General features: G+C 40.7%; 1 protein-coding gene across 13 annotated transcripts in view; it reads left to right on the plus strand.

Annotated features, from left to right (window-relative positions):
* MBNL1 (muscleblind like splicing regulator 1) overlaps window positions 1–12801 on the plus strand; it is a 227432-nt gene extending 214631 nt beyond the window's left edge. For all 13 annotated transcript variants that reach the window (XM_060242350.1, XM_060242356.1, XM_060242352.1 and 10 more), the window contains one exon: window positions 9211–12801. The gene's annotated coding sequence lies outside the window, so the exon portion shown is untranslated. The remainder of the gene's footprint in view (window positions 1–9210) is intronic.
* Window positions 12802–21250: the final 8449 nt, after the last annotated feature.

Consider the following 21250-nt stretch of genomic DNA (forward strand, 5'->3'; position numbering starts at 1 on the left):
CTATCAAAGGCTGAGTTTTTCCAGCTATTCAACCTCACCCCTTGACTGCTTAGGCTTGAAAAAGAGCTGCTACCTGGGGCTGTCTGGGGGTTGAATTCTTCCAGCTGTTCAGCCCCACCTCCTGGCTGCTGCCTCTATTTTATAATTGCACTGTGTGGTTTCTAGATTGTACCTTTTCTTGTTTGTCTTTTGTAAGCCATTTTGAGCCCTGCTCTAAAGGAGGAAAGAGGGATAAAAGTAGCCGATATAAAATTATATTGGTCCCCTTGCAGGCGTACATAGAGTCAGATAATGTGTTATGGTTCCAAGATGTGGTCTGCTTCTTTTAAAGGAGCCATATAGATAAGGCAGGTGCTGTGTTTCCCTCCCTCCCATTTTAGGATGGGATAGGAAGTAACCCTCAGCAATAGCCTTGTTTTCTTGTTTACTGGTGCAGTGCCGCATTAGACCTCACAGGATAGTTCACCTATGACACTGGTGTTTATTACTCAAGCCGTAGTGTGAGTGTTAAAAATAACATGCAATAAGTAGAGAAAACATTCTATATACACTTTTTCAAAATCTGTGCTATGGCCCCAAAATGATTTGTAGTATATTTCCCTTTAAAGGGCTAGAGGAAAGCAGATATTTTTGTTGGAAGAATTAAAGCCATTGTAAAGCAGAGATGCATAACTGAAGTCGCTGTGGGCCACGTTTACATTTCTTGTTGACTCATCACTGTGTCAGCGACAGAAAAACATTTTAGCTATAAATATAAAATCTCTGTTTCCTTTTTCTTCATCTTCTGTTAACCCTCTTTTTCTCTCTTCTCCCTGCCTATAGTGGTTTTGCTCTCTCCACTCTTTGAATTTCCTGCCTTTCTCAGCTCTCCCTCTCTCTCTGTGTCCTCCATAGAAAGTATTCCATACTCTCCTTCTGCATTGCATAGTTTTCTCTCCTCCTTGTTTCTCTTTACCTTAATTGAGAGCCAGTTTGATGTAGTGGTTAGGGGCATGAACTCTAATGTGAGAGCGAGGTTTCATTCCCCACTTCTCCATGTGTACCTGCTGGTGTGACCTTGAGTCAGTCACAAGTTCTTTCAGAGCTGTTCTCTCAAGAGCAGTTCTCAAAAGAGCTCTATCAGCTCCACCTTTCTCACAGGTGTCTGTTGTGGGGAGGGGAAGGGAAAGGAGATTTTAAGTTGCTCGGGGCAGGGTATAAATCCAATCTCTTCTCCTCTTCATTGGCTGATTTCTTTCCCATGTGCACAGATTTCCCTCCCCCCCCCATGGCGGTGTGAGGGGAAATAGTCAACAAGAGCAGTCATAGTTCACGCATGACTCAAAATATGTTAACAGCTGCCATATACAATTTCAGAAGACCATTAAAGGTTCCCTATGATAGGTGCAACCCTAAAAAGCCTTTCATGTGAAACTGAGGGCGATGGGCTTTGATCCAGTGGAGAATTTCCACTAAAGGATGGAGGGATTATACTTGTCAATTCACCCCTCCCATGACAGATACTCCCCCTACTCATTCTATTTCTGGGGATCCTTCATCCCCCAGGAACAATATGTGGAAGCATGTTTGTCTGCTGTGGGAGGTTTCAATTCATGTATGTCAATGGAAATTACCAGTGGATTCAAGTCAAAAGAATATCAACTCTGACAGCACTATAAAATTCAGCTTGAACTATACAGCTCCAGTTATTGTATGTCAAGTCTTTACAAGTTAGCCTTTTTTGCATGAAAGAGGTTTCACTCAGCTATACCAGTCAGATGGGAGGAGAGCTTTTGCTTTCCGTGCTTAATTTAGCTTTTTGATTGGGGTGTTCAGCCATGGTTTTGCCTGACAGCATGCCTTCATCTAACAAGACAGTTTAAGTGAGTTGTAATAGATTCCCAGACATCTTCTTTCCTATTGCAGGAGTAATGTCTGCTAATCAAATTTATGGCTAATGAGAATTTCTGATCTCGTTTCATTTAACATCATGTGCATTTAAATTGTAACATCTCAATTTTATGAACAAACTTTGTATTAAAGAATCTTTTTGTGGTGTTCAGACAAGTTGGCCTCAGTGACAAATAGATGACGGGGTGGGGGGGGGGAACTGTTCAGGTGTTAATTAACCTGTTTCATGAGATTGTTTTGAAGATCAATGGAGGAAATGACAACCATGTACCAAAGCTCCTTTGAGTGAGGAGAATATTTTAAAAATGATAAGAGTGTGGTTGCCTTCCACATACTGTAGTTATTGCTTTTGCAAGGGTCACAATGTTTGTAAATGTTTTCACATATGGATTGGCCCAATTATGTGAATTATCACAGCAGTAACTCTTCCTCAGTGGATTTCACTATGTGTGTTATTCACTTACATGCATGGACACACTTAGCTGTATCAGGGCAGGAAGTTTCTGTCCCTCTGAATTAATCCACTTTTGCCTGTTCCATTACTGCATCTAAGAGATGGAACTTGTGTGGTTCAGATATAAAAGATATATGCATGTTAGCGAGAATCCAATAATTTATTCTCATGGCTTCTGTGCAGGCACACATAGGACTGCATGACTGCAGGCCAGCCATGCAGAAGAGCTTCCATGCTTTTCTAAAGAAGCTTCTAGACTCTGGAGTGTTTCCAATCACCTCTATCTATAGTCCTTTTTCCTGCCCAAAGAAACATGACAGAGGTGACAGAGGTGACAGAGGTGGGGTGAGCGCTACTTCCCTCAGTTCTCTTCTTGCTACCATGAGGAGAGGATGTGCTTCTAGGACTGCTGCTTTGTGGGGCCTCAGGAATAAAAAAAATTCAATGGACAACAGTGAAGATTTCTCAACCTACAAATCAGTGGGGTGGCTCTTTTCAAGAAGTGCCAGGAGTTTGGGGTGAAAATGGCCCAAAATGATAATTCCTCATGTCTCCTATGTCTGGGAGAGGGCCATAATAAAGTTACATGCCCAACTTATAGACAAGTTTCTCTCGAGGCACATCTCGAGAGAAAGTGCAGTTCAGCCAAATTGCCGTCATGATGGCACCATTCAGGCTTTCCTCAGCCTTGGCAATCTCTGTCACCACAGAATTGTGGCTTGCCCAGTTGAGGCCATCAATCCTCCCTGATAGTCACTCTCCTTGGAGCCGAGCATCAACACAAACAATATTTAAATCAAGCTCCCCCTGGCACCATAACTTGCCATCAAGGCTCAGTGTCAACTCATTTTTGCATATGAAGACAGTCTCACCAATAAGGTCTCAACAAAATCAATTGGGGCCCATTTCCATTCATGATGTCATCACAGTTGGCTTAATGGGCACTTCCACAGACCCATGACAATCTGTAAAATCTTCCACAAAATCCAGACAGCACCACCAGCACCAATGCCACTCTGATGTGGGTTCCTGCCATAATGCTTCTGATTTCAAGGATGCACTCTACCAAATTTCAGAAGCAGACTCCAAGAACACTTCAATACCATTGCAGAAGATACTGCTGCTAACTTGCTGATTTCCTCCCTAACAGAGGACCTTAAGATGTATTTGGAGCAGTTGATTTGAATGGCAGAAGCCCTGGGCCTAGAGTTTAATGTTTCAGAGTCACAACTGTCTGACCCTATAATGAAGGCTCTGTACAGCTTCAGTTTGAGTCCTGTGGTGCTCCCACTGTTTCAAGGGATACAGGATATAGTTTTAGCCATCTGGGCTAATTGGCCTCGGCCCAAGCATCGTCAAAGAAGCTGGAAAACTTCTACAGGATCAGAGAAGAAAGCTGTGAATACCTGTTTTGCCACCCACAAGCAAACTCCATAGTCTCAGGTCTTACCAGCCAAAGGAAGAGCTGGAAGCCATTCATTCCCCTTCAATAAAGAGGGCAAAAGACTTGTTCAACTGGGAAGGAAGATCTACTCCTCCAAGGCTATGGGGCTGAGGGTGGCTAATTTTACAGTGGTTATGGGCTGCTACAAAATATTAGTGTGGGAAAAGATGTCACCATTTCTTGAGTGCTGCCAGTTGATAAACAGAGTGTGGCTAAGGTCCTCATTGCAGAAGGACAAAAATTTGGGAAACAACAGCTTAATGCTGCAAACTATGGGGCAGATGTAACAGCAGGTAAATGGCCTTTGGCATTGTCATATGTAGATACTCATGGTTATGTTCCTCAGCTCTTCCACTTGATACAAGAGCCAAAACAGAGGATCTTCCATTTGAAGGTTGAGACCTATGCAGTGACCAAACTGATGTGGTTTTGGATTGGATTAGGAAGAACAAATTGACAGCCAAATCATTGGGCATAACCTATGTTTCACTAACACCTTTTAAACAAAGGTACTTCCCAAGGCATACCCGGAGATATCCCCAATCAAAGTCCTACAGGGCACAGGCCCTCCATAGATTTTCAGGTCTCCTTATACTCCACAATCGCAGCCTAAGAGACACAGTGGACGACGAGGAGAAAACTCTTCTGAATCTCCTGGGGATCAGCACTCTAGAAGTGCTCCTCCACATGACTATGGTCCAATCCTGCAATCCTTTCTCTTTCTAATGCAGGACATCTATTCTCTATTAGCTAAGGGAACAATTGCAAGGCTCAGCCCTGAGAAACAATCAAAGGGCTTCTTTTCTAGATAATTTGTAATTGACAAAGATGGAGGCAAAAGGCCCATTTTAGACCTAAGATCTCAGAATAAACATTTGAATGTCCCAAAGTGCAAGATGCTATCCATACCGGAGGCGATGTCCTTTATGACTCCCAATGTGTGGTTTGCCACACCAGATTTAAAGGATGTGTACTTCCATATTTCAATACACAAGGACTGTAGGAAGTACTTGAGATTCAACTATTCAGGGGCCAGCTATGAGTATGCAGTGTTTCTTTAGACTTGCAAAGGCATCTAGAGTGTGTTGCACAGGTTATAGCTCATTTGTACCCTTACTTGATGATTGGCTGTTTGTCATCGACTCCCCAGAAAGGCTGGTCAAAAGCCTGAGCTTTGCCCTACACATTATAAAATCACTGGGTTTCTTATTTAAAAAAGAACCCTGAAATCCCTCTTAACTCCTGTTTAATCTATTGACTTCAGGGGCGGTGGCTCAGTGGTAGAGCATCTGCTTGGGAAGCAGAAGGTCCCAGGTTCAAACCCCGGCATCTCCAAAAAAGGGTCCAGGCAAATAGGTGTGAAAAACCTCAGCTTGAGACCCTGAAGAGCCGCTGCCAGTCTGAGAAGACAATACTGACTTTGATGGACCAAGGGTCTGATTCAGTATAAGGCAGCTTCATATGTTCATATGTCTCTCTAGATTCCCAGAAAGTGAAGGCATATTTGCCGCTCCCCAGGGCCAAGATTATGTTGGCCCATGTTAAGAAATTTCTGTCCAACAGATACCTGTCAGCCAAATACATACGAAGACTTCTGTGTTATAATGGTTCCATTGCTGCAGTGGTCTCATATGCTCGCTTACACATGAGGTCATTGCAAAATTTGTTTCTATGGAGCTTCGACAGCAGTTCCAGACCTCAGTGGAGGAAACTTTCTGTCCCAGGAGTCATTGTAAAGTCTCTCCTGTGGTGGCCCCAAACCTCCTCAAGGGAATCTTTCTAGGGTGCAGTCCCATGACACCCACCTCTTCACTGACACTTCACTCACCGTTTGGAGTGATCACTGTCAAGGTCTGAAGGTGAAAAGGATATGGACTAAGAAAAAATCTACCCCTCACATTAACCTGTTACAGCTGAGAGTGGTCAAACGTGCTCTCACTTCTTTTACAAAGATAATCAGAGAAAGACTCGTTCTGGTAGCAACAGACAACATCACAGCAAAATTCTGCCTGAACAATCAGGGAGGCATGGGCAGAGAAGCCACACTCATCTGGCAGTGGGCAATAAGGCACAGGATGCAGCTGACAGCTGTGCATATAGCAGGTCTAAACAACACAGTAGCTGACAGCCTAAGCTGGGATACAAGGACAAAACAAGAGTGGTCCAAATCAGACCATTATCTGGACTCAGTCTTCAAAAACTAGGGGAGTCTCCGAGGTATAAACCCTTTGAAAATCCTTTGAACCCATGGCCAGCACTTGGTTATAAAGCTGCCTTTTCGGTTGCGATTACCTATGTCAGAAGGGTAAAAAAACTATGGGCACTGACTGTGACCCTCTTTTTATTAAATTCCACCCAGACAATGTAGTATTTAGACCTAACGTAGAGTTTCTCCCTAATGTGATACAGTAATTCTACTTCAACAAAACATCACCTCTCAGCATTCTTCTAATCCCCGATGTCATCATCATCAGTGCAAACACTACATACACTAGATTGTAAGAACACTCCTTTTTTATTTAAAAAGGACACAAGAATTCAGGAAGGATGGAAACTTATGTTTCAAAAGGTCAAATAAAGGGTATGCTGCTTCAGTGCAGTCACTCTCCCACCAGGTGGTCTCTGCAATCCAAATAGCTACAATGAAGCTAAGGTCTCTTGCCCAATGTCCATGAAAACTCACTCATTGAGGGCTTCCAGAGTTGCACTGGAAGACAAGGCAGCGACATGGTCCACTCCCTCTATGTTCATCAAGCACTCACTACTCAATGGATGTGGACTCCAGGAATGAAGCTGCAGTGGGAAAAGCTGTGCTACAAATGATTTTCCATTGATCAGCCCATACCCTCCTCCTAGGGTAGGTGAGCTTGGTATTCTCCCACATTGGACTGCACAGAAGCCACAGTGATTAAAATGGACTTTCACTTACCTTTAACTGTAGTTCATCAAGAGCTTTCTGTGCAGCCACACATCCCTCTCTCCTTTTCTCACTGTGGGCTACCACAGATTCAGGGGCCTCCCAGCGGCAAAGGGAACAGAGGGGAGGAGTGCTCACCCTGCCTCTGTCATGCAACCCTTTGGGTGGGAAAAGGGACCTCTATAAACAGAGGGGAGGAAGAAAACTCCAGAGCCTTGAAGTTTCTTCAGAAAACCTCAGAAGCTCTTCTCCATGGCTGGCCTGCAATCATATAGTGTACCTGCACAGATGGGCACTCAATGAACTATGTTTGCAGGTAAAGGCAACTGTTTTCTTCTCATGCATATCTTATTGGTAATGGCAGTAATTTTATATATGCACATGGCCTTATCTGACACATTATGGGTTGGATCCAGTACAAATTTTCCACTTGTGCTGGAGGAAAAAACTGTGATAGCCACTTGTGCTAAGTTAGACTTACAGCATCCTAACTTGCTTTTCTTGCATGCACAAGATCTTCTGCAATGAATTTCTGGTCACTATAATATATAGGAAGAAAAGACCTTGCACAAACATAACTTTGCAAGGTATGTTTATTTTTCCACAATACATTGTTGGATTCTAGCCTATAAGTACAAAGTTCACCTGGATTGGCATCAGAGTTCCTGTGTAGTAACCCCTTTTTAAGGTTACTATTATTTAGGAACCCCCTCCCCCCAGTTGCATGATAAAGGTTGAAAATTAACACTTACTGGTACCCTAAATTACTAACACTACTGCATGTGTTTAGTCCAGTTCACTTGTGGAACTATAAGCTGGATACCCTAGATCAGTTCTACTAACAAGTTGTATTTTCTGGCATATTTTTTCTAAGACACAATAACTCTGTCTTCAGCAGTGATGCTCTGTATTCTTGGTGCTGGGAGTGGGGGGCGGAAACAGTGGGATGGCTTCTAGTGTCCTGGCCCCACTGATGGACCTCCTGATGGCACCTAGTTTTTTTGGCCACCGTGTGACACAGAGTGTTGGACTGGATGGGCCATTGGCCTGATCCAAAATGGCTTCTCTTATGTTCCTATGTCCAAGTCAACATCTCTGTGGATCCTTCAATATCCAACACTGTCAATTCCTGCTAACTTCATTGAACATTGGAAGCTCTTCAAAATGTGACAGTTTTTATGGGCTGTTTCACATGTTGTTTAATAACAAGCTAGAGTTTCCTATCACAAACACATACGGTAGGGGAGCAGAAGAGGCTTCCTAGGAGCCCTTTGGGTTTGTCCCAAACCACACATTTCCCACTTGTTCACATTATAGTGTTATGAGTTAAAAAAGAAAGTCTCATTGAAAACATTGAAAGGGATTTAATTGCAACTAACTTAAGTTGTATTAATTTCATTACTAAATGTTGCTGGACTGGGCCCAGGAAGATTTTTAAGTACAGAAGCTAAAAGCAGCCTGGAGCTCTTCAGCATACAAAGACTTCATGTAGGGGCAATGAATCTATAAAATTATGTAGTGTAGAAGCAGGACGATGGTTGTATGTTTTTTAGCTTCAGGAATTTCCCAAAATGGCAAACTACAGCCCGTTATTTCTATGGCATAAAAGTGTGGAGAGAAAGAAACTGGGTTCTAAGTTCCATTTACTCAGTATATGAGGGTTGCCAGAGTACCTTGTGGAACTTCCTTTATTGAACTTTTTCTTCTAAAGAAGTCAACAAAAAATGTGACCCAATGTGCTATCAGCAGAAGTCGCCAGACATCTCTGTTTCAGCCATAGACCTTCACTGTGGAAATCTCAAAATATTTCCCATATAACTCCATGGTTTCCTTTTTATTTTTACTGACTTTACAGCAGTTGTTTTCCATTAATGCAGTTGCTTCAGAGCCCTCCCCATCCTCATCCTTGAAATGATCCAGCCAGTCAGAGAGATGGTAAAAACATGCTGACATGACAAAGACAGGAAGCCAACCAGCTTGCCTACTTGACAGTGTCACAATGCCAATTCAGAAACGGGGCAGGAACTGCTGCCTTCAGAATAGTGTCACAGTAGGAGCTGTGCACTTATCTTTACTATTATAACTCATCTCATTTCTGCAGAGCTCTGTTCAATAGGGATTTTGTGATCTTGCTTATTTAAACCAGTAGTCATCTTCTATAGCATTTCTGATCTGTTTGATCTGATCTGTATTTTATTTGTTTAGAATGATGTCAAGAGGAGATTCACCTCTCTTTGCTGCTACCCTCTCTAAAAAACTGGGGGACAAAAATGTTTGGATAGCTTTCATCTCGCTTCAGCCAACCCCTATTTTCAGTTGGGATTTTGCAACCTTGCTTGTATGAAGCATCTCAACAAATCCGATGTGTTTAAGTATTTTATGGGGATTGTCAACTGATGATTGAATAACTTAGGTGTATTTTTTTAAAAGAATCAGAAAAAGGGGGTTAAAGGATTTTACATATCTAAAATAATTATAACATCTTTCTTCTCTTCTTCTTGACAGGTCATATTAAAGAAAAGAGGACAGTGTGGTTGAGTGAAGAAACAGGACAGGTCATTAGCCATAATGTATATACCGTCAAATAACGGCACCCAAAATCCCTCAGCAGTAAGACATCCACATATTGCATGTTAACAAGATGAAATGACAACTTGGAAATCCACTGCACACTGTTGCCTATATAATTTGTACATTGAACTGATATTTGTGCTGGGGTGATCATATTGTCTAAAGACTACAGCACTGTCTATCTTTTCTAGCACACAGGTATGCAACGCATACAGAACCTAAGTATGCATTGGTAGAATCTTTCCTACATAATCATGTATGTCATCTTGAAAAGACAGGCTGTGATGTAGCCATAGATCTATTATGTATTGGTACGTCCGTAGACCAAGATATAATTTTTTAAGTAAGTTTATTTCTTTCAAGGTTTACAAATAACAAAAGGTGCACCTTGTATTTAAAAAAAATTGCCATTATAGATGACAGCGTGCATGCGCAGTATAATTTTTTTTCCTTTTTGTTCAAGAGTAATATTTTTAAATGTAATAGATTGTAAGAAGTGGTAAAAGAGGTATCTGACAGAGATGAATGTGCCAAGTTAAAAAACAAAACCACAACTGTGTATATTTTTAAAGCACATCAATGGCTTTAAGTACCATGTTGTTAAAGATTCTCATGAAGTGCCATAGACTGTAATCAAAGTAGAGTATTATTTCTGCAGTATTACTTTAAGAACCACACCTTTTTTTTTTTGCTTATTTTGTTAATAGCCAATCAGTCAAAGGGCACCCTTCTGTTCCAAACCAAAGCTGTCTCAGAAATGGCCATTTTACCTTAGTTAATATTAGACAGCACAAGGGGGGAGAAAAAAGTCTAGACATACTGGTTATTCTTACACATACTGGATATATAAATCTATATAAATTATTATAATCCATTGTAGTTGTGATAGTTATGCAGACTATAATACACAATATACTTTTTTTAAAAAAGGGAAAAGCCATTTCTGAGACACTGTTAGCAAAATCTTTGAAGAATTTCTTTTGCTTCAGTTTTCTAACCTCTTTCAGAAGTCCAAGAGACTCTAAATGCGTTGCAAGGGTTTTCGCTTTCTGCTCAAATGCATCACTTCAAAGTCACATTTCGAAAAAAGTGACTCTAATCGAAAATGAGACAGAAGCACTGACATCAAATGCACGACAAAACCAAAACATAAAATGGAATATGATAATTAGAATAGGCATTGGGTGGGTTAAATATTGGGGTGAGTTTTATATGTGATTTCTTCTGTTCAGATTAACTGCTTATAGCCTTAGAAAGCCTTTACAAAAAAAATGAAACAAAAAAAAATAGATGTGCATTCAAGTTTTAAGAATGGATTCATCCAAAGGAAATCCTTTTTGTGGTTTGGATGTTGCAGCTAGTAAAGGATATATTTTGCTCTGTTCAGCAAGGCTAGAGATTGCTGAGGAAAAGGCCAGGTCACTGGTAGTATAGCATGGAATGGGAGAAGTGAGAGTTCAGTTCTAGAACTTTCCATACTTCCAAGTTTACTTGCAAGTTTTTATGCCTGAGAGATGCTTTCTAGTTAAAAAAAAAAAAAAGAATGATGTGTTGATTTTACTGATTGTACTGTACATCTATTAAAGCCTTAGAATATTACATTACGGGTTAAAACCCATACCAATGTAATTTCAATCGTGTTAAGAAAGTATAGGTGACTTCACATGTTATTGTAGTTTACTTACATTATAGAGTACTACTTATTTTTTCCTCGTTAAAACAGTAGTTTTTATTTCTTACATTTATTAGATTTTTTCTTTTTCTATTATCAGATGAATGCCATTTCAGTTTAATAGAATTTTGTTTTATTAGATTTTACGAATGAATTTTTCAAAATATGAAAAAAATTAAAAAGTTTTTTTTCTTCATAGCATATGCAGTTTTGAATTTTACATGTAGTGTCATGAATATTCGTATTATTGTTAACTAAATGATTTATATTTTACTGATTTAATATTACAATGTAAGAATATCAGTCATTGTTAGTTCTTGTCTAGTTTTCATTAAAAGAACAAAGAATCTTTTATATGGATATCTTATATAATCATTGCTAAGTAAGAAGTTAAGTTGTTGCTATTGCAACAATCCTGGCAGACAACTGAGTAATATTTTGAGGATTTATTTTGTTTGTAATTAATTATAAAGGAAAATCTAGTTCCTAGATATTAGAATAAAATTTATTTTCTACTGTATCCATTTCAAATGTTAAAATATTGTTTAAATATTTTTTGAAATCCCTGAATATCAGGCCTTGTTATAAATAAGCTGCATAATCAATAGATCAAGGGACTTTTTTTTTTTGTTGATAATCCAAATACTCAAAAAAGTTTACGTATAACAAGAATTATAATATGTGTGAGTGAGTGTGCAAACTCTTGAGGGTTGATTATGCTGCAAGGTTAGCATGTGGGAAAAGTATAAAGAGAAGAATTGACCTTTTGCACTTCTGTATATAGTCAAAAAGAGAGAGAGAGAAACCTGTATAATAGTAAGATCTTATTTTGAATAAAAATGTCTATAAATACAAGGAGTTTTGTTAAGGCTAATTAAAAAAAAATGACAGGCTGAGCAAAATTGCTTGCAAAAAAATGGCACAGAGTTAGCACTCCATTCCCCTTGACGAAAAAGTTGCTTTGCTTTATGTGAACAGCTTCTAGTTTGCCAGGATTCTTTCAGCTGGAAAGATTGGCTGTCCTTCCCAGTTCTCATGACTGACAAAAGCTGCATTGGTCCAAATCTGCCTGAAGATCATAACTAAATAACAGGACAAAAATATTTTTTTAAGAAACAATTTCAAACGAACAGGTACTTCAAACCATTCAAAGGAAATCATGGATCAAATGTGTCACATATTATTCAAAACAACTACTGCATGTTTTAAAGTATCAAAAGAGCGAGAGAGAGAGAATAAACAATATATTAAAAGATATATATTCTATTGAAACCAGTTTCTGAAAATTTCAGTAGTTTTATTATTCACACACCAACACCTGCACACAAACACACAATCAAAAGAAATATTGACTTTCACATACTCAACACACAAAAAAAGTTTTAAAAACCATCAACAGGCAAACCAAAACAAAACATCATAGCTGTAGTTGTTGCATAGTTCTTTTTCTTGCTGTAGTGATCCTGTTCTTTTAGCAGGTGAAAAACAAAACCCGATCAAATTTACTATTGATAACATAAAACACTTGAGATACCATGTGATAATATGAAGCCAAAGCGAAGAGGGAAGAAGTGGGGGAAAGACAAATTCGGTCTATATTCTACCCAGTAATTCACACCAACGAACTAATAACATTGCACTTCTTTGCAAACCTGCAACTTTCATCTGCTGAAAGGACAGATGTGCTTGGTTTTTTAACTATTATGTAATCACAGACTTAAATTTGCTTGTAGTTGCTCCAAATTATGTACTCTGTCCTGGGCTGCAACTTGTTTTCATGCTTATTTTATTATTACTGCTATAGTTGATCTAGCTGTATGGAAAAAAAATAAAGTTAAATTGCTCTAATAAAATTTCTCTTTCTTAGTGATGTTCTTTGCTGTTTTCAGCCTTATGGAGCTTTTTAAAATCTGCCTCTGGGGATGATGAGGATTCTCATATTTTAGAGACAACCAAGCTGGTTCGCACATTCAACAGTTGGGACTATAGTTCACATGATGGAAAAGACCAAGCTTAATTTCCTCCATGATGCAAGTAACACACAATGTGGTCATTCCATACAACCCTCACAGTTTTATATAAGGTCCAATTCAAACTTGCTACCCAAAGAACCATGTACATTGAAATCCCATGCAAGTTTTTTTTTAAAATGGAGCACCTAATTTACTAACGGGGAGAGAGCATTCCTCCTTAACTGAATATGTAAACCAAGTTAATGACCTCATGGCAGTACAGGCACTGTGATGAGCATATTGAGTCTGGACTAGGATGGAAAATGTAAACACACAAAATGGTTAACACACTATTACTGTCTGTTATGGGTGAGCTATAATACATGTAGGTGGTAAAACAGGGTCTTTCAAATATGTAGATAGGTGCTGTGTAGATAGTGGAGGCAGAATAGCCCATATGACCATCCTATCAATGTGATGTTTTCTGCTTACATCTAATAAACTCAGGTTAGTTTTCGGGCTCCATATGGATCCCTGGAGCCAGACATATGGAGGGGAGGTGGAATACCTATTGTACCATGAGACTCTATAGCTCAGGTAAGTAGATGAACTAGCCCCAAATTCATCTGATATTTTATGCCATCGTGCTGAGTTTCATTGTTAGATTATTGTGAGGGGCTGGGACTTGCAGGCACTATTACTGGATTGGAGAGGTGTGTGTCTTCCAGGTATTTTTGTAAGCTATTATTCAGAACCATTCTACATAACCCACTAAGCTAAATGCTTGACAGCTTCTGGATATGAATTTATGCACAAGCTAACAAAGTACAGTTCAGGTTCTCCAGTTATGAGGAGCTTTTAAATGAAAAAAAAAATACATTTTGATAATATTATGAAGCCTTTTTTACTTGAAGACATAGCATGACGCCTCAGCATGTCTTCATGCGGACCTGGCAACTCCCTTGTTTTCAGACTGTCAGTCACCATAAACAAGAGATTTATCAACCACCTCATTGGCAGCCATAAATGACGGGGAGTCTTCCAGTGGCTTAGTGGTTCACAAGACACACAGCCTTTATTGAAAAAGACATAACAGCTAAAATGCCTTAAACTCCCAAGGATCAGCCAAGGTGTGTGGCTGCTTTAGCACAAATGACAAATAGTGACTTGGGATCACTCTGAAACAGCATCAGCAAGAAATTCGCAGAAGCTTCAACTGGATCCCTTTGTTCACTGTTTCAGATCTTTCACAACATACTGAAGGCATGTGGGTGTTTCCACCCTTGCATAGTAGAGAGAAAAAATGCTCCCGTTATTGCCCAGGATTAAAAAAAAGAGTGAGATAAAAGTGTGTGCTGCCACATTGCCATCAACCAACGAGATAGCCCCTCTGCTTTGTATGTCCACTTGTACATACTCAGAAATGGAGCTTTGTTTTAACAAAACACTTAGTGTTCTGATCATCTGGCACAGTCATACATTTGCATCTGCATTTACATTAATGGTTCATGCACTTCATGTTCCTCCTCCAATTCCAATGGAGGTGAGGGCATAGTGGTTGGGCAGAAAGGCCTTTAAGAACTTAGGTTGGCCTCAGTACGGTCTAAGAGCATCCTTCGCTTGGATTTCCGTGTTGTCAGGCCGTCTTCATAGAAGCCTTATTGCCGCTCAGTGTCTTCCTTTCCTTGTTGTATGCTGTCTCTTCAGGACTGTGAGAAAGGAGTGCCATAAGAGCACAAGCAGTTGTAAAAGTCCTTTATTTGTTTTTGGTTTCTGTTATATTTATGCTATATGCTATCCCTACATAATCCACAATGACAGTGCTTGGTCTCATTGATGCATTGTTCCCTAGGAACATGTGCAGGTATAGGTAAAACATGCTCTTCCTGAAAGAAACTGGGTTAAATCCACTGTGCTAGCCGATGCCCATACTTCCAATCCCAGCATGGCAGAAATTATGAATCAGGCATCATTCTGTGATGGAAATTGGTTCCCTACTAGCCAAAGCAGATTCAACAAGAATGTAAATTAGCATAAATGAAATACGGAACATAAAGACTTCTTCTGAAGCTGTTCCTACCTTGAGAATCTGTTGCCTATTAAGTAGCCTGAACCCACCTACATTTACAGGTACAGCCTACTTTCATGTAGCAATTATTGGGATGCCGCTAGACTTGCTTTCCTACCTTACCAATCCCTTAAAGTAAGTTAATAATAGTAATAGCAGCAGCAAATATTGTTAATAACAATGTTAATATATTGCACAATGTCTATGCATGGCCCTTCAGTACTTAAAAGTTAAAAAAAAGTCAGAATACTTCCCCCCAAAACTTGAATCATCTGAATGCTGACAATGAAGGAGAAGCAGAACTGGAGACAGATGAATGTGAGGGGGCAAAATGTTCTATGTAACCGGGTAAGTTTTTAAAAAATCGAAAAAGGAAGAACAAGCTAAAATCAAGAGATTTCTAAAGATAGCTCTGAACAAGCTCCTTCTTTACCACTACTCTAATCACTGAGGAAGTAAAGAATCCAAAACGGCCTTTGCAAAACAGAATTGCATGGCAAGGATTACAGCAAAACAGCTTTCAGCTAAGCAGAGTTCTCCTCTCTGACTTGATCTACCCATTATCTCCAACATGAACCTTCCAACTGGGTCAGCCCTACATGAAACAGCAGGCACACAGCAAATGGAAAAGTGCTTGTCATATACAGCGAACAAGTAATCGCACTCCTTGACCTCTCTTCCACAGATTGGACAAATTATAACTCCATTTTTCCATCTTTAAAAATGGTCTAAGGGAGAAAGGGTGGGGTTTTTTGTTTTTTGTTTTTATTTAACCTGAACTGTGACTTGTAAAACATAGATTAGGGATGCCTTTCACAAGACATTCTAGTTCCCTTTTGAACATATTTTACTGGGTGGATACACACACACATATATATTCCCATAGCATTTATCAGATCAGAGAGATACTGCATACAATTCTGAAATTTCTCAAGCTGTGCATCTGTATTCAGAAGTCAAATTGCCCACTGCTATGCAAGATGGAACACTTCACTAATAAGACAATCGATCAGAGTTTTGCTTCTCTCTAAAAGCAAATTTTCAAGGGAAGGTAATTTTTCATCCCTGGCTGTATTGCTGCATTTTATTATTATTTTTAAAACATTGGACAGCAGTTTGATGCAATGCATTCTTCCAGTAGATGTCAGTGTTGGATTATGGTGCAATGCATCCACTTCTCCAAGCAAAGAACAACTCCACAAAGGAAAAGAAAACATGTGCTGTTCCTTGCCCCTTTTCAAGGAAAGAGTGGATTCAGAGTATTCAGGGAATTCTGAATTGTTGATGAGCATAAAGAAGCAGACTTCCTACACCACTGAGATAAACACTGCCTGCTGTCCTTTGTCAGTATTGACAAAGTGTAGCTGTAAGAACATGGTCTCTTATCTAGTAAAGGTGATACAGAAAAAGGCTTTTATGTGTGATTTCTCTTGCCGAATTGGTGAACTGAGTATTTAAATCAGATGCAAATACAAAGCTGAAGGCTTATCCAAGGCAGTCCCCATCCACATTACATGATTGAACTAGAGTTTCAAATTGAATCAGCCAATAGGATAGACACCAATCCTCAGAGGACAAAATCCTGTTGTATTGAGATTCATTTAACAGGAAGTACCAAGTCCCTCTGTGTTTCAAGCTATGTCTCTTTATAAGCTGGGGTCATTTCGTAAACAAGGAGGTACTGGAGCTTATTAGCACAACTCATTTGCATATGCCACACACCCCTGACATCACCAGAAGATGGACTGAATTGTATCAGCTCAGCATCTACCTTAAAATATTTCATGAATTATAATTTCCATCTGTCTGCTTGATATGCTTTGGTCATTTCCCCATTTTTTTAAAATGGGGAAAATATTAGAAAGTTTGTCAAAACTTGGAGTTTAGCAAAATTCTCACAGGAGGTTTGAACAATGGAGCCCAGAAGCAAGTATTTGGGGTAAGAAAGAAAGAGCACAATACAATTTAGAGGTTCCAGAGCTCTGCTCCTGTGAGCTCCTGCCCAAAATGAGGCCTGTTTATAAGGGAATATTAAGAACAACGGTAGAGGATCCATTATGTCTCTCTCCTTAGCCCTTAGGGTTCTGAAACCGATAAGAATGTATAGTTTAAACTAGGCTCTTTTTTAATTTTTAAGAAAATGCCATTATCTAACATTTAGACTTATAATAAACAGCCAGCCTGTATGAGTTTCCCTGCCCACCCATTTGGGTGAGTTCTTAGGCCTGATATGCACATTACCTCAATGGCCCAAGGCTTACTCCACTGCTGAACACAGGAAACTGCCTTATACTGAATCAGACCATTGGTCTGTCAAGATTGGTTCTGAGGGCTGGCAGGAAGGTCTTTCACATCACCTGCCACCTGATCCTTTAAAAAAAAATGGAAATGCCAAGGCTAGAACCTGAAGTCTTCAATGTGTAAAGCAGTGGCTCAACCACTGAGCCTCAGTCCCACTCCTACACCCAGGGGGTTGTTTTGTAGAAAAATAGGTGGTGGAGCTTATCCACGGATTGTTATGCAGCTGCACCTACTATTCAATGGACAAAGTGGGAAGAAGGAGGTGGAACTCTCAGAAAGGTTCAGGAGCTGCACTCCTGTGAGCTCCCGCTGAATCTGAGGCCTGCCTATATATTTTCATTCTGCCATGGTAACATGCGGAGCCCTGGCCCACCTGGGATAAGTCCATGCTGCAGCCTCTCCTCCTCCTAACACTTGGGGAGGAGCCAAAACAGGCTCCTCCTGTGTAGTCCAGAGTTTCTTGTGCCACCTGAAAGTGGTGGAATGAACAGTCTTGCGGAAGCTCCCACGCTGCCTGAGTCACATAACAACTCCGCTCTTGCAGCAGCCTTTAGTACAGTTCTCTTAATTGGAAGATGAAAGTGTTCTGCCTACTCAGATTTCCTACAGATTGTACTGAACACACTGAAGCAGGCTTCGATGCCAGATGGAGTTCCTGCTGTGCTTCAACCTGATCTAAAGGAGGAAAACTACAGAACTGCATCCCTGGCGGGTCCCTTAAACAGCAGTACAGTCGGAGTCCCCACCTGGGCCGCTGCCCACATAAGCAATCTAGCTCTGAATAGCATTCACATTTACAACCACGAGGCTGAACCTGACAGGTTTCTAATCCTAATGGTTTAGGTTGGGTTTTTTTTTCAGGCTCTCTCTTATTAATTTATGTATGTAACACATTTGTATTCTGTCTCTTGTCAATACAGCTAAAGGAGACTCCATAAATGCAGTTATTGTCATTAACTGCAAGGAGGGTTAAAGAATCATCCAGTAATTATTCTACTGAAGTTAGGGAAGCTAGCCTCCAGAATACAGAAATCAGTTTGGTGTAGTGGTTAAGTGAGTGGACTCTTATCTGGGAGAACTGGGTTTGATTCCCCATTCCTCCACTTGCAGCTGCTGGAATGGCTTTGGGTTAGCCATAGCTCTTGCAGAGCTGTCATTGAAAGGGCAGCTTCTGGGAAAGCTCTTTCAGCCCCACCTACCTCAAAGGGTATCTGTTGTGGGGGGAGGAAGGTAAAGGAGATTGTAAGCTGCTCTGAGATTCCGGGTGAAGGGTGGGGTATAAATCCAATATCTTCATCTTCTTCTCTTGGACAAAGTGGATGCCTTGAAGGATGGTATGGCATTGTACAACACTGGAGTTGCTGTCCTCTCCAGGCTCCATCTCCAAATTTCCAGGAGTTTCCCAACCTGGATCTGGCAACCCTACATCCTGTCCCCTGCCAGTGGCCAGTGAGAACCAAGCAACCATATACTGGAGTTTACCACACCAGACATCGACTCTTGTGTTTATTTCTTCTTTCATGAATGGAAGATGAAGCAACAGGACTGGCTCAGGGGCATCTGCTGGGTTGGATCCAGCCAGTTTTTTCACTCAATTTTCCTCAATTCCACTCCATATTACAGTCTCTGTCCCATGTGCTTTTTGTCCATGAAGATCCCATGGTCATCCGCATAACTTTTTTGGTGTTTCCTTCTTAACTTTTTTACCAACAGAAAAACTAGCCAGATCCAGCCCAGTGAAATTTATGGGCAGCAGATTCAAGATAGAAGAAAAATGTACTCCACAAAATGCACAATTGACCTGTTAAGCTCACTGCCATGGGAATTTAGGGGAAGATATTTGTGAGTTTCCTGCATTGTGCAGGGGATTGGACTAGATGACCCCAGAAGTCCCTTCCAATTCTATGATTCTATGTATGGAGGACATATCCAGTGACAGCTAGTAGCCACGATGGATGAATGAGAGGTCCATGTTCGGAGGCAGTATACCCCAGTTTTCTAATTTCCTGGAACAGCAGTTTGCTTTTATGCTCCTGTGTTAGCCCTTCCAGAACATACGTTGAACTAGATGGTCTGATCCAACAGGGCCCTTTGTGTGTCCTTCTGACTACCTTAAAATCTTTCCTCTACTTTTTCACACATTCAAACTCACTAAGGAATCTGTCTCTAGCCTGCAAGATTCTCTTGGAACCTCTTGCCTGTGGCAATACTGACTGAAATGCCCACTGACATAAGATGCTCTCATAGTGGTCCCTGACCCAAAAGATACCCAGCTGGCTTTGTCCAGGGCCAGTGTCTTCTCTGCCCTGGCCTCAGCCTGGTGGAAATCTATGCCAAATGACATCTGGGCCCTATCCGATCTGCTAAAGTTTTACAGAGCGTGTAAGGCAGAAATGTTCATCCAGGCCTTTGGTTAAGGCCAGTGACACTTTGTTGCATCTGCCTGGCACCCTGCCCCCCCCCGCCCATGACTGCCATGTTGTTTTAAAATTTTGTAATGCTTTAAATACTGTGTATTTATGGTTTTAATTTGTTTTTATATTGCATTGTACTAAATTATTGTCAACTGCCCTGAGCCCATGCAAGGGGAAGAGCAGTCAAAATAAATCCAATTTAATAAATAAATAAACTACAGGGCTACCAGTATATGAAACTACAAAACTGGGGAGGTAGAATCTCCCTAGGGACCCATTCTAAGTGTCATCCTCACACAATATCCCAGGGGTCTAAGTTGCCCTGAGGATGGGGAACTGGGCAGGGAGCCACCGGGCACTAATAGCTTCATGCCCATTCTAATTAAACACCTCATGTATCTTCTGTGCATATGCCAGCAAGCTTCACGGCTGAGCGGGGATTTGAACCTGGACTCCCAGGTGCAGGGAAAGTTTCAGTCACTTCACCAGACTTATTCGGGAAGTACAGTCCCACCCTGGTATGTGAAATGTCCTTAGGGGCCCTGTTTTAAACTTAATCCTAATACAAAAAAAGTTACACTTCTGGAGGATGTAATCTCAGCACATTCTCACAGAAACTGATAGGATTTACTGATCACCTCTGATCCAACTCTAGTTATATGCACCAGCAAGCACAGCCCCACCTAGAGAGCATTGTGGTAGCTTACTTTGTAACAGAAGGCTTCTCTACAGGGTAATGTGACTAAAACGACACTACAGATCCTTGAATGAGCTGGAGGGAAGGGAGAGATTTCCAGCAGCACCTGGACACACGGATTGAGGCTTGCAGAATGGAAGTGGTATCCATAGGGAAAACTGCACACAGGAAGAATTCCAGAATCAGAATCCAAACATGTTTTGAAAGAGATGGCTTTCGCTTCAGAAAGGATCTCTTGCAAGGAGAGAGAGCATGAGAATGATTGTTTTGAAAGCCCATCACCTGCTTTCTTCCCTTGCCTTTGAACTGAAACAAAACTACACAGGAGGACAGGCTACACAGGAGGACATTAAAATACCACTTGGAAAAGCCTGGGGATTTAGCCATGATGGGTACTGTTTGCTAATCATGAAAATAGTTGTCTGCAGATGAGCAAATATTCTGTCAAAAAACCTTCTCTCGTGGCAGCTGGGATTTCAGCCCCCATTAATTAACAGAAGCCATATCAGAGAAAGTTACATAATGATTACAGCTGCTGATTGTAGTTCAATTGCTGCACAGAACAGCCAGGCCCCTAATCCTTGACAGAATGGCTGTGATCCAGGCCAGCCCAAATCCCATTCAGCAACTCTCCATTAATCTCCTCCTGACTTGTGCCTCTCTTTCTGTGCCACTGGATGCATTTTCAGGCAGTGCAAGCAGAGGGCAGCTGTAACAAAGTCACTTCTGTAGAAATATTTTCTAAAATATTTTTATCCTGTATTTCCCCTGAAATACGGGCCTAGAAGAGTATTTGGAAAGCATATGAAACCACCTACAAACAATTAGCAACGATCAAAAGCTCAGAGTCAAAGTACAAATAGAAAGGCT

This window comes from Heteronotia binoei, chromosome 6, assembly GCF_032191835.1.
Source record: "Heteronotia binoei isolate CCM8104 ecotype False Entrance Well chromosome 6, APGP_CSIRO_Hbin_v1, whole genome shotgun sequence".
In the NCBI taxonomy this organism is placed as follows: domain Eukaryota; kingdom Metazoa; phylum Chordata; class Lepidosauria; order Squamata; family Gekkonidae; genus Heteronotia; species Heteronotia binoei.